Raw genomic sequence first — 13,141 nt, 5'->3', positions numbered from 1 at the left:
TATACAGTATAATTAAACAAATTAAAACACGTCATTCATCAGAGCGTCCAGTAGGAATAGTGATAGGGGCTGTATTTCCATGCCCGCGGGGGAGGGGGGGGGGCTGTATTTCCGTGCCCTGCGCTGCGACAAAACAATTTTTTCCAATTTGAACGTAATTTATGAATTCAAAATCAAAGAGCAAATATTTATTTATTTATGGATTTATTTTGGGCCCCTTGTAGCCCGGGGCCCCTGGGCTCAAGCCCATGCATAAGTCCGGCCCTGCCTGAGCCCTGCGAGAGAAAAAAAAAATCTGTGACAAGAAAAAGACAAGAAAAAGGTAGCTCAACAACAACAACTTCTCCAAATGTCATTTAAACAACCCATTCCTGCAGACTCAAACCGTGCTAAAGCCATTACAAATTCCATTGGGAAGTTTAGCGCGACAGACATGAGGCCATACTCCGTTGTGGAGAACAGAGGGTTTCAAAATATGGTCAACGTGCTTGAGCCACGCTACCTGGCTGTGCCTGCTACTTCAGTTCCTAGCGAGAGATTATTCTCCACAGCAGGAGACATAGTGACTGCAAATAGATCTACCCTCTCCCCAGACAATGTGGACATCATCTTTTTGAAAATGAATATGAAGTTATAAACTTGAGGCTGCTTTGCTTTATTTACTTTTTTATTTGTTATACCATGTTTAAAGGATTTCACTTTATTATTTAGGTAAAGTTAGGTTTCACTTGGCAACCAGATTGCAGCAGTGATGTTCAAGGAAAAAGTAGTTTTTATAAAAAGATAAAATGTTTTGTGTTGATCCGAAAATTATCCGATCCGTGACTCTAAATCCGTGACACGATCCGATCCGTGAGTTTGGTGATCCGTTACACCCCTAGTTATTGATTTAACTGGAATTTTTCTGTATGAATTTATGACCTGACTCATCCTTTGTAAATAGTCTCCATTTTAATCATCAATATCAAACTGCAATACTGCTCATGTGCAGTTCTAATGGTGCTGTGTATTGTGTAATTAGAGAACTTACGAACTTCTGGTTTCTTTTCCAGTTTCTCAGCTGGTGGCTGAGACCAGTACTTCACACTATTTGGTGAGTTGTATGTTACTTACACACCACAAATAAACATGGCTTCCAACTACACAAAGGACTGGAAACAAAAAAGGGCTAGATTGGATGCTGCCGTACCATCAAGCAGTGATGAAGAGCCATCTGAAGAGAATGTGCCACAGCAGGAGGAGGGGGGGGACACACGTGAGGAGGGGGACATGCAAGAGGACGTGTCTAACTTGACTCAGCAAAGCTCTAACTATGAGAGTAATGACGAAACAGAGGAGCATGAGGACTTTGGGGAAAATCCAGACTCCAGTGGCTCAGATGGAGAGCTCTTAGAATTAGACTCTGCACCAGAGGATGAAGTTGCTGCACCGGAAGATGAGACTGCTGCACCAGAGGCTGAAGAGTCCAATTTAAGACGGGACCTTGCAGCTTGGGCCACCGGCACACAGCAAACACAGAGGAGTTTGAATGAGCTGCTCCGCGTCCTCAATATACATGGCCTGAATCTGCCTAGAGATGCTCGTACACTGCTTGCAACTCCACGTTATATTGAGAGCCAAGTTAAGTGTGGGGGAACATATATGTATTTTGGGCTTGAAAGTGGCATCATCAGGCATCTAACGCAGTGCACTAACCCAACTGGACCGGTAGTAGTTGATATCAACGTAGACGGCCTTCCCTTGTACAAGTTCTCTCAAACCCAGTTCTGGCCTATTTTGGGAAAATTAAAGGATGTAGAGCCTTTTCTTGTTGCCCTCTATTGTGGGAATACAAAACCCAACTCGGTGGATGACTATTTGGACGACATGATACAGGAAATGAAAAGCATTCAGGAACATGGCATTTCTTATCTGGGAACAACATTTAAAATCATATTCAATGCCTTTATCTGCGACCCTCCAGCAAGAGCCTTTCTGAAGTGCATTAAAGGCCATAATGCTTACCAGGGCTGCGAACGATGTGAGGCTGCGTCCAACATGGTTGAGGGCAGGATGGCTTACACAACAGGAGGTGAACATGTAAAAAGAACGGATGACAAATTCAACCAGGTTCAGTACACAGTCCACCAGAAGAAGGCGTCGCCCCTCATTGCTGCTGGTGTTGGTTGTGTAAGCCAGTTTGTACTTGATTACATGCACCTAGTTTGCCTTGGGAGTGTTAAGAGGATTCTCACGTACTTGCTGAAGGGTCCTGAGGAATGTAAACTTGCACCAAGATTGAGAAAATAAATATCAGACCGGCTAAAGGCACTCAGAGGAGCAATGCCTTCTGAATTTGCAAGGCAACCCAGGTCTCTGGACGAGTTGGATAGATGGAAAGCTACGGAACTTCGTCAGTTCCTTCTCTACACTGGGCCAATTGTGCTTCAAGGCATACTGCCCGATGCCCACTATGACCACCTGATGTGTCTCACAGTTGGTATCTCAATTCTCCTGCAGTCTGACACTGAACAGAGAAAAGCCTATTTGGACTATGCCAGGGATGTGCTAAAACACTTTGTAGACAATGCTGTGAATTTCTATGGGGAAACCTTTCCAGTGTACAACATCCACAGTCTTCAGCACTTGAGTGATGATGTTGAGAAGTTCCAGTGCTCTCTCAATGAGCAGCAATTTTCCAGGCAGCATTATACTAGGTGGTTAACTTATCCTCTGTACTGTAGGCCGCCATGTTGTTGTTGATCAGGCCTGCACCGTCATCAGCTAACTTGACTTGATCACTAAAGGTTTGTTGTCTATAGCAACGGCTTCAACTCTACTATCCATACACGGGGGTCTAGGGTGGGTGGTAGCATACTACAGATTATTTTGTGGCGAGTGTCAAACATTTGCTCACTATAGGAACAAGAGCTACAGGGCACCAGACATTCAAGCATATTACATTTTCTTTGGCACATAGTAGGCAATCCACAATTTATCTGGCTCTTTACTCTTGCTTTTTAAAGTTTTAAATGGGATTCTTCTGTTAAAATAACTTTTCCGTACAGCTAGGAGTTAAACGTTGTGAAAAAAAGGACAGGTGTCTAGAACACACACACACACACACACACACACACACACACACACAAATAAGAAATAAAAATACGTTTAAAAAAAGAGGATGGAGGTAGTGTTCTAGACGTCGCTTTCCTCTTCAAACAAAGCCGGCATAAATCGTTATTATTCGCCGTGTTGAGAGTTAAGGCGTTTGAAAAAAGTCTGATGTTTTCCTGTGTGTGTATGCCTGATCAAGACTGATCTCCTTTGACTTTGTTTGAAGAGGAAAGTTATGGCTGGAAGTATATTTCCATTATTTTTTGTTGTAAACATTTGGCATAATCTATTGTCATAAATAATTACGCGTAATGTGTGTTTCGAAACATTTCTTCACAGTAAATGCATGAATAGCCTATGGAGTGGGACTTTCTCTGAACCTTATCTAAAGATGATTTATCTTATGTTAATATTCCAAGGAAATGATCAGCAAAATACAATGAGAAAGGCCAGGGATGGAATAGGACACTTGAAGCACCCGCTGCCCGATCACGTCTCTTCACAACACTGGCTCCCCGCTGGTGGAATGAGCTCCCCACGGCTGTCAGAACGGCAGAGTCACTACCCATCTTCCGTCATAGACTGAAGACCCATCTCTCTACTGTGTCCCTAAGAACTTCTATTGCCCCCCTTGTACTGTTTCTCTGTTCCTCCAGTATAAAAATAAAAAATAAACTAGGTTTTAGAAGAAGGTGACAGAAGAAGGTTTCTCCTTCTATCAGTGGCCCCGGGCCTGAGCTGGATTACTCTTCCTGCCACGAATGGTGGACTGATGGTTCACATGCTTAGCATTCAAATGTATTGATTGTAAGTCGCTTTGGAATAAGGCGTCTGCTAAATGCCAAAAATGTAAAATGTAAATGTAAGCAGGGCGGTAACGCAGGGTTCATTTCAAGATAGCTGATTGCGACCCTTACAAAAACATTCTGGCCAGTACGGGTATCGAACCCGCGACCTTCGCGTTATTAGCACGACGCTCTAACCAACTGAGCTAACCGGCCATGAGATGGTCAAAAGGGGGATAATGGAGGATTTTTCAAAACGTATGAGGATAATATATACCATGCGTTCTTGGAACCACGTCAGCCTTTTCATGTACATTGATCACGCCATTCATCTCTAATTGCCATGTAGCCAAGACAAAAAAAAAGACGAACGCAATGAAATCACCTCCGCCTAATAGCACATTAAATATGAAATACAATGAAATACAGAACATTTCTTAAACTTAGAAAACATTGATAATCGCAAAAAGGTATGGCCTATTAGTACTAGTCTTTTCAGTAAATGCCTACCTCTGGGGACCCCTCGGACTCGTCAAGTTCTTCAGCGAAGTCAGTTGGAGTTTTTCTCATAATCTGGTCAGCGAGCAGAGTGCTGTCATTATAAGAACTGACGAAACATACCAAATTCAAGTTACACATCAGTGTATATGTATATTAAATGTATATTAAAGATTTAATAAACAACACTTTAACACACTTTTTTTCCACATTTCACTTTAAGAAAAATAAACCATCTTAGAAAAAATACATCTGCTAATGAGATTGAGGGTAAACAAATCAAGCTCAATAACTGCTGCTCATTTGAATAATGGAAATACACTGCTCAAAGAAATTAAGGGAACACTTCAAGGATATGCCTCCCCAGACCATCAATGACACGCCAAACCGGTCATGCTGGATGATGTTGCAGGCAGCATAACATTCGCCACAGCGAGCTACACAGTGCTGGGCTGTGAGCACAAGTCCCACTAGAGGACGTCGGGCCCTCATGCCACCCATGGAGTCTGTTTGACAGTTTGGTCAGAAACATGCACACGAGTAGTCCGCTGGAGGTCATTTTGTAGGGCCCTGGCTGTGCTCCTCCTGTTCCTCCTTGCACAAAGGAGCAGATACCGGTCCTACTGCTGGGTTGTTGCCCTTCTACGGCCCTGTCCAGCTTTTGGGGGTTGTCTATTTGGCAAAGGACAAAAAAGCAGGAAGATCTAGAGTGCAGAGCATGCAAGGACATGTGAGTATATGTATGTGTGTGTGTGTGTGTGTGTGTGTGTGTGTGTGTGTGTGTGTGTGTGCATAATGTGAGTGTGTTTTTAGGAATAGTTTATATTTGCACTAGCCTAGGCCTACTTTATCATATCACAGCTCTTTGTAGTAGTTCTGGTGGCCAGACTATCACTTCACTGCTGGTGCTTGCATACCAGGCAGCTAAAGGGACAGCCCCTGCCTACCTGAAGGAAATGGTAACCCCCCAAACCCCTGCCCGCTCACTCTGCTCCTCCACCTCGGCTGGCCGACTGGCCCCACCTCCTCTACACAGCAGTCGGGCTGGCCGATCACGTCTCTTCACAACACTGGCTCCCCGCTGGTGGAATGAGCTCCCCACGGCCGTCAGAACGGCTGAGTCACTACCCATCTTCCGTCGTAGACTGAAGACCCATCTCTTCAGGTTACATCTTAACTGCTCCTCCTGAGACATCTTCTGACCCTCACCACTACGTCTCCTAAAGACACCCGCTTTCCCCTCTACTGTGTTCCTAAGAACTTCTATTGCCGCCCTTGTACTGTTTCTCAGTTTCTCCAGAAAAAAATAAAATTAAAAAAGAATAATTTAGTAGAAGGCAATAGGGAGAAGGTTTTTTCTTCTATCAGTGGCCCCGGGCCCGAGCTAGATTACTCTTCCTGCAACGAATGGTGGACTGCTGATTCACATGCTTAGTATTCAAATGTATTGATTGTAAGTCGCTTTGGAATAAGGCGTCTGCTAAATGCCAAAAATGTAAATGTAAATGTAAATGTTTTTATTCTTGTGTTATATAATTCCTCTTAGATCTGATGATGACATCAACACAACACACTTCACTTCAGGTGGACAGCACTTTTCTGCTCCACCATCAGTGAGGTAGGCTACTTAACGGTCACTGTAAAACAGCTTCAGCGTTCCTGTGCAGATATGTGAGAATCTGGCAGAAGGACAGCCATCTCTCCAGCCCTCCAACAACCAGGCCTTTATGGCGAGACAGAAGTCAAAGTCCAGCTGGCAACGATAACATGTCAACTCGTTAGACCAGTGATTTGAATAACAGCTATTGGCAGAGTATCGTAAGTGTCGTTTGCCTGACTGGACTCTGGACTGGAGATGGACTGAGCTGCAGAGATGGTAGGCCTTCTGTCAGATTCTCCCCTCTATGCACTGGAACACCGAAGCTCTTTAAGAGTGACCACTGAGTAGCCTCAGGACAGGGCTGTTCTAAGATAAATTATATAACACAGAATAAAAACACAGCAGTGAAGATAAAGGTAAATTAACATACCATGTATTCATCCATTCCAAATGTGATCATCCCTTTAATTAAGATAAAGGTAAATTAAAGTACCATGTATTCCCTCACCAGCTTCTCTGGATCTCTGTTCAAGTAGACACAAAAACCTTTGAGGTCGTTCTTGTCTCTCGTCAATGCTGTCAGTCCAAGTATGCAGATCAGAGAGAAATGCAAAAACAAAAACACACCTTAGTAACACAAACAGCAGAGTGTGTTTCACACACCTAATACAACTTTTAACTAGATTCACAGGAAGTCACAACATTAAACGTGTTTAGAGGCTAGAGTAGTAGTGTATACAGTGGTTCTTAGGTTTTCTGTGTGGTGTTACATTTTTCCCTTCAATTGACGGACTCTCTGACCCTTTGGGTTGTATTGATTTTTATAGTATAACCATGAAGCTGTAGCCGATGTCAACCAAATGAAATCTGTACGAGTCTATTATAAAGGCTAATTCACAAAAGACAACAACAACACAGTAATGCCTTAAGAGTACACTAAATGTTTCGACACATTCGATAACCGCAAAGCTGCAAACATCCCTCAAACGATTTTCTTAAAGAATGAGATTCAATATTGAGATTCAATGAGAGACCGAGTTTGGTATTTTGTGCAATCTTAGGATTTATTAAAAACAAACAACATGCCTTTGAAACTTGACCGTAATCGCAATCCAGCTTTTACAGTAGAAGATACACACACAAGTAGGCCTAGAAACGTCTCGGTTTTCCCTCTTAGCAAAGCCGTTTTGAAGAAACACTTGAATACAAATGGGAATGGTTGGACGCAGGCATTACGGGAGGCGACCTTAATGCAGAAAACGTGAAGTTCGGATTGGAAATGACCTGCCGGTCGCATACGGAAGGATGTAAACCATCCACATTGATAATACAGGAACCATCCCATGCTGTTGCTCCGAACTGACTACATGCAGCTGTGTGTTTGTCCAGCAGAGAGCGCTTTTTGCTTACATCGCTCCAGTGAAAACATAGCCTACCACTAGCACAATGCGAGGCACATCTGCATAGTTTATCTGTCGCTTTGGTGTTGGAGCGCGTGTATTCCCCAACTGTTGCATTATTATGGGATGTGTCGTCCGGACACTTCCGCCCACAAAAATGTGTAGGAGAACCATAGGAACCATAACCATGCTCGCATTGGTTATGATAGTGTGGGGAAAAGGAGTATGACAGCAAGTCTCATTTGTGTCTATTTCATTGTTGTTAGTATTCATTTTGACAACATTTACCACTGTATTTCATGCCCATAATGCAGAATCTGTGTGTGTGTGTGTGTGTGTGTGAGAGAGAGAGAGAGAGAGAGAGAGAGTGTGTGAGAGAGAGAGAGAGAGAGAGAGAGAGAGAGAGAGAGAGAGAGAGAGAGAGAGAGAGAGAGAGAGAGAGAGAGAGAGAGAGAGTGTGTGAGAGAGTAAACATGTTTGATGGCACTCACTGGCAAATCTGGGGGTTATTCCATCAACGTCGCTAAAGGAAAATCCAGGCTTATTTTGATACATTTTGTGAGATTTATATAATAAGCCTGGAATTTCCTTTAGCGACGTTGATGGAATACCCCCCTGATAAGTTCTGGGCCTGCTGACTCTGGACTCCTCATTAGACCACTGTCCCTCTGCCCACTGCAGCCAAGGTAGCATCAGCAGCCATTTTATTTGGTCTAATCAGCCCTTTTATAACCTCCCATGTGCCCTGTCCACTGTGCCCTCGCTTTTATGAGTATCCAGCTACAGCCATACCCCTGGCACACAGCTTGGACTAGGGGACAGAGGACACACACACACACACACACACACACACACACATACACATACACACTCACACACACACACACACACACACACACACACACACACACACACACACACAACCTGGCTTTACAAGTAACTGTGATGAATGGCAAGCATTTCCTGTAAGTGTGAACGACAGGCTTGACATTCTATTACACACACACACACACATACGCACGCGCTGTCCTTGCTTTCTCTCTCTCCCTAGCCCTGATTGGGTTTACCGTCAGCCTATTCATTGTCTCCTTGTCTCGCCCTCCTGTCGTCCCCTACTTTCATTATCTCTCTCACCCCCTCTCTCTCACACTCTCTCCATTTGTCTGTGGCGAGGGCTGGTGCTGCCGTCGCTGCACAGTAGATTTATTACAGACATTAATCCTGCCGTCGGCACATCTCTGATCCGCCTGCTTGCTTCTCTCAGCAGGATGTTGTTTTTGCTGAGTCACTGCAGGCTGGAGCGCTGACCCCAAATGACAACAACCCCCCCCCCTCAACACACACACACACACAATCCAAATACCCACACCTTCAATCATGTGCCTAGTCATCCACCTGAAATATCCCATCGTCCCCGCTTTGCCTATCCAGTTATGACAAATGAAACAAACAACTCAATGATCATGAGACGTTTATTTCATGCCACTATTTTCAAACTGACTGACATTGTGTTAACTTATAAGTGTGTATTATCGAGAGAATCAGTCATTCATATATTGAACCTAACATAACACTCCCTACCCATGACTCCCCCACCTCTACTACCTATGACCTAGACATTCTAGACCAGCTTCAATGTTTCAATCATGGTTCAATTACGTTGTGCTTCAGATCTGCAGTCCACTTGACCTCTCTTGACCTAAGGTTAGGCTGCATTCCTTGACCTTTCTCTCCACAGTCCCGCCCCATCTCGTCCTGGGATGACAGTGCGGTCCTCCCTCCGCTTCAGTGAGCCCAGGGTTGCTGACGGTCCGCTCTCAGATGGATTTGTTCCAAACCAGTCTCTTCCCATTCACGGTTGGCTCACCACAGCAGTAGCGGTTGTGTTGTGTGTGTGTGTGTGTGTGTGGGGGACTAAATTGGCTCATACTTATCTCTCTGAATGCCATGTACTGTAACTGGAACCAGACTTGCGTGGAGAGACCAAAGATCCCAGTTAGCGGTGCTGCAGCCCACTACTAGTAGTGCTTGGAGTCTATTAGTTCTGCCACAATACATATCCATATTCATTAGCTGGAGCGACTCCCTACTCTACAGACCAAACGCTGCTGGCTAAAGATTTTTTTCTTTTCTTCCCATGCTTGTATATTTGTTTGTATTACTGAGAGAGTTGAAATTAGACAACAAATGCTGAAATTACTAAGGCCAGGACCCCCTTTGTCAATCCTCTGGGGAAAGCAAAATGTTCCCAAGCGAATCAGGATGTTTTTTTACTCTATATGTGTGGGTCCTAGTGTCTCTGCAAACTGGGCGTGCTGCCACAGCCTAGCTGCAGTTTGTGATGACAACCATCCGAGGCCATCCGTGGAGTCTCTCGTTGACACCAAAAGGTGTGTGTGTGTGTGTGTGTGTGTATGTGTGTGTGTACGCATGCGCGCACATCGATTAGAGTTCCTGAACTCATTTGAAGTTCTGGCCGTCAGATGTAAGTGTCCTCCCCCTCACCATGCCCTTGTCCCCCACCGTTTTTCCCTCTCCACCTCTGCTCACAGAGTTTATCAGGAGGCTGTTGCCATGGAGACCTGTCCCCTACCGCTGGTAACCATAGAAACCTCCTCGTCTGGCTCCCACAGTGAGAGAGAGAGAGAGAGAGAGGGGGGGGGGTGTTTTGGCAGGCAGAATTACCATGTGAACCCTTGAACTCTCTTCACCACTGCCTCGCCTCTCCAAGCTGCAGGATGAAAGCGTGAGAGAGGCGGCAAGACAGAGAGAGGGGGCGCACTAGAGGAGGAGGGAAAGAGATGAGCACCAAACATCATCAGCTGCAGCTCAAAGGCCCAGCGGAGCCACATCAGAGAATAGAGAGAGACAAGAGTCTTGTGATCACACAGTGCATGCAGTGATAAATAAACATCTATTAATCACTCATCTATGGATGTGCTAAAGAGACACTCTTGATACTAAACCCATCATTACCACTGTGGAAGTCAGTGGTTGAATATCCATCCTGTATCACGTAAGGAGGCAGCGAAATGTTGCCTGGAGGATCAGTTGGAGATCACCAGAACTGAATGAGCATAACAGTGAACTACTCTTTCAGTCCATTATTGGCTGATGAGCATTAGTACTATTGGACATTAGTACTATTGCCACTTTATTGTGACTTTTTATTACTCATTATTAACTTGTTGTTGCTGCTGTTGTTGAGCGTGGAGCAAAATCCCAAACATTTCACTTTGTCTATTACAAGTGTATGCAATATATATATATACGGTAAGTGGCAAACACAATTTTATTTGATTGACTTGACCAAATATATGCAGTTTAAAATGAACAGCATCTTACTGTATATTGTTTTAACATTATAGTCTTGACTTGTTCTTAATACTGCTCATTTACTTACCCCTATGAATCATTTTACCATCCTCGGTTGTCCCTCCTTAGTGGATAGCTACATTGATATATACATTGATTCTTAAATTGATAGCTACATTGATAGCTGCATTGGTTCTTAAATGCATAGCTACATTGATAGCTGGATTGATAACTACATTGATTCTTAAATTGATATTTGATAGGTACATTGTGTAGCAAAACTACATACAATGTTTTTCTTTGCATGAGGATAGTCAACCCAGCCTTCTCTTCATTATGTGTGACTGGTCTTAAATCTACTGTAAGCAGAAAGTACATCATTTTGACTAAGTGATTATTAAATATATCAACACATAATTTTTTTACGTAGGAAAATTATCTTGATCGCATGTCATATGTCTTCTTACTGTAAAGAAATAAATTGATAATCATTTTTAAAAATCAATCTACTCTACTACTCAATCAAACTGAGTGCGTTGGATCTAAAATGTGAGTTCACAGGGGCCATCTGGACCATCTGTGACCTTGGCTGTGGCAGAGAGAAGAGAGCCCAGCCAGAGCCAGGTCACTCAGCCCAGCCTCTCCCATCTCCAGGGGGCCCAGCATCTCTGACTGACTACCACAACAGACCGTAGAGTGGATGTGAGTGGATGTGAAGGGAAGGAGCCTACAGCCGAAAGAATGTCTGCCTGTCCTCCTCAGACCGATGGGGAGAGATGTCTTCTCTCTCTCTCTCCTCAACTTGAAGAGCAACTCTCTCTCTTTTTCCCCTCACTTTGTCATCTCTCTCTCTCTCTCTCCCTCTCTCTCTCTCTCTCTCTCTCTCTCTCTCTCTCTCTCTCTCTCTCACTCACACTCTTCCCTAGCAACAAGCCCTCACATATACTGATTGCAAGTGTTCCATCCAAAGAGAGAGAGAGAGAGAAAGGGAGGGGGAGAGAGGGAGGGGGGGAGAGAGAGAGATAGAGAAAGAGAAAGAGAGAGAGAGTGTGTGTGTGTGTGTGTGTGTTGCAAACAAGCACCAAGCTGACAGCCCTCTCGCTCATTTTTAAGAAAGGAAACTTTATTTAGTGATTTATAAACAAAACACATTACCACTGTATCCATTTAGGTTAAATTAAAAAAACAAACAAAAATCAAATGAAATTCACTACTTCACCGTCACAGTTGATGAGCAGGTGTACAAAAAAGGGTTTACAACAGATCTGCACGGTCCCTCTGGACCGAACACCGCCACCATAGGTCACCACCACACACTGATAAAGATGACAGCATGAACGCTTACTAAACACAAGCATACACTACATATACCATTTTTACATTTGAATCTATTTTTTTTTTCTTCTTTTTTTTTTTCTGTTGAAAGGGGGTGAAAGGGAGGAGGAGATAGCGTCATCATAGGATCATACATATTTCAGTTACAATATTACAGTGTTAGTTAGATCATCATGTCAAAGCCGGACACAAAAAAGTGTTTTTTTTTTCATTTAGTTTTTTTTTCATTTTCATCATCTTTGCTTGTTCTCTCAAAAACGGAAAATCATATTTGGAAAAAGAAAATGAACAGAGTTGCGTTCAAGGGCATCACACTATAGCATTTACAAATATCTAAGAGGTTTAGTCAACGTCATACAACACCACTGTCTGTGGAGTGCGGAGGGTGTAATATGTAGTAGAAGATGATTGGCAGAGACAGTACATACAAATATCTCCTGTGCGAGTCATGAAGTAAAATGATAATACAAAATAATAAAACCATATCCATCTATCCCTCTATATATATATTTCTCTATATAGTATGTGTTTCCTTTGAGCAGTACATGCAGCAGCCACTTAGTGGAGTGACGTCATATTGAGCCGCAAAACTTGGGAGTGTGGCAACAAGTTACAGGCAAGGGAGGGGAACCAATAGAAGCAGGGCTGAAGCATGTCTCCGCCCCTTTACAAAACCTCCGGAGAGAGGATTGGTGGGATAGAGCTGAGGAGTGGGAATCTTAAAAAGGCCCATTTGTATTCTGCAATTATGGAACAATTCCAAGTTTAATGTGCTATATGAAAAGCAAGTCTAACTCTACATTTATTATGTACATAAAAGCCAATGGGTGACTCACTATTTTTGATTCACCGATCCTAATCAATCAATTTGGTTGATATATAATCTGGAACTTGGGTGAGAAGGCTAGTCCATGGCACCTGCCCTCCCTCACCAGGTTCCCAGACCTCTAACCCCTGTGTACCTCCCCATCCCACCTTTCCCCTCTCGTCAGTGACCACAAAACAGCAAATGAACAGCGCAGTATTGACAAGTTAAAAGCACCGTTTTGCACTTAGAGACATCTGACACAGAGCTCACAGAACGGACCCCGATCTGGGTGTTTTTAGGCCTCATC

The sequence above is a fragment of the Nansenia antarctica genome (assembly GCF_963989245.1).
Source record: "Nansenia antarctica genome assembly, chromosome: 3".
Classification (NCBI taxonomy): domain Eukaryota; kingdom Metazoa; phylum Chordata; class Actinopteri; order Argentiniformes; family Microstomatidae; genus Nansenia; species Nansenia antarctica.
The sequence above is the reverse complement of the archived record's forward strand: the minus strand, read 5'-3'. Positions refer to the sequence as shown.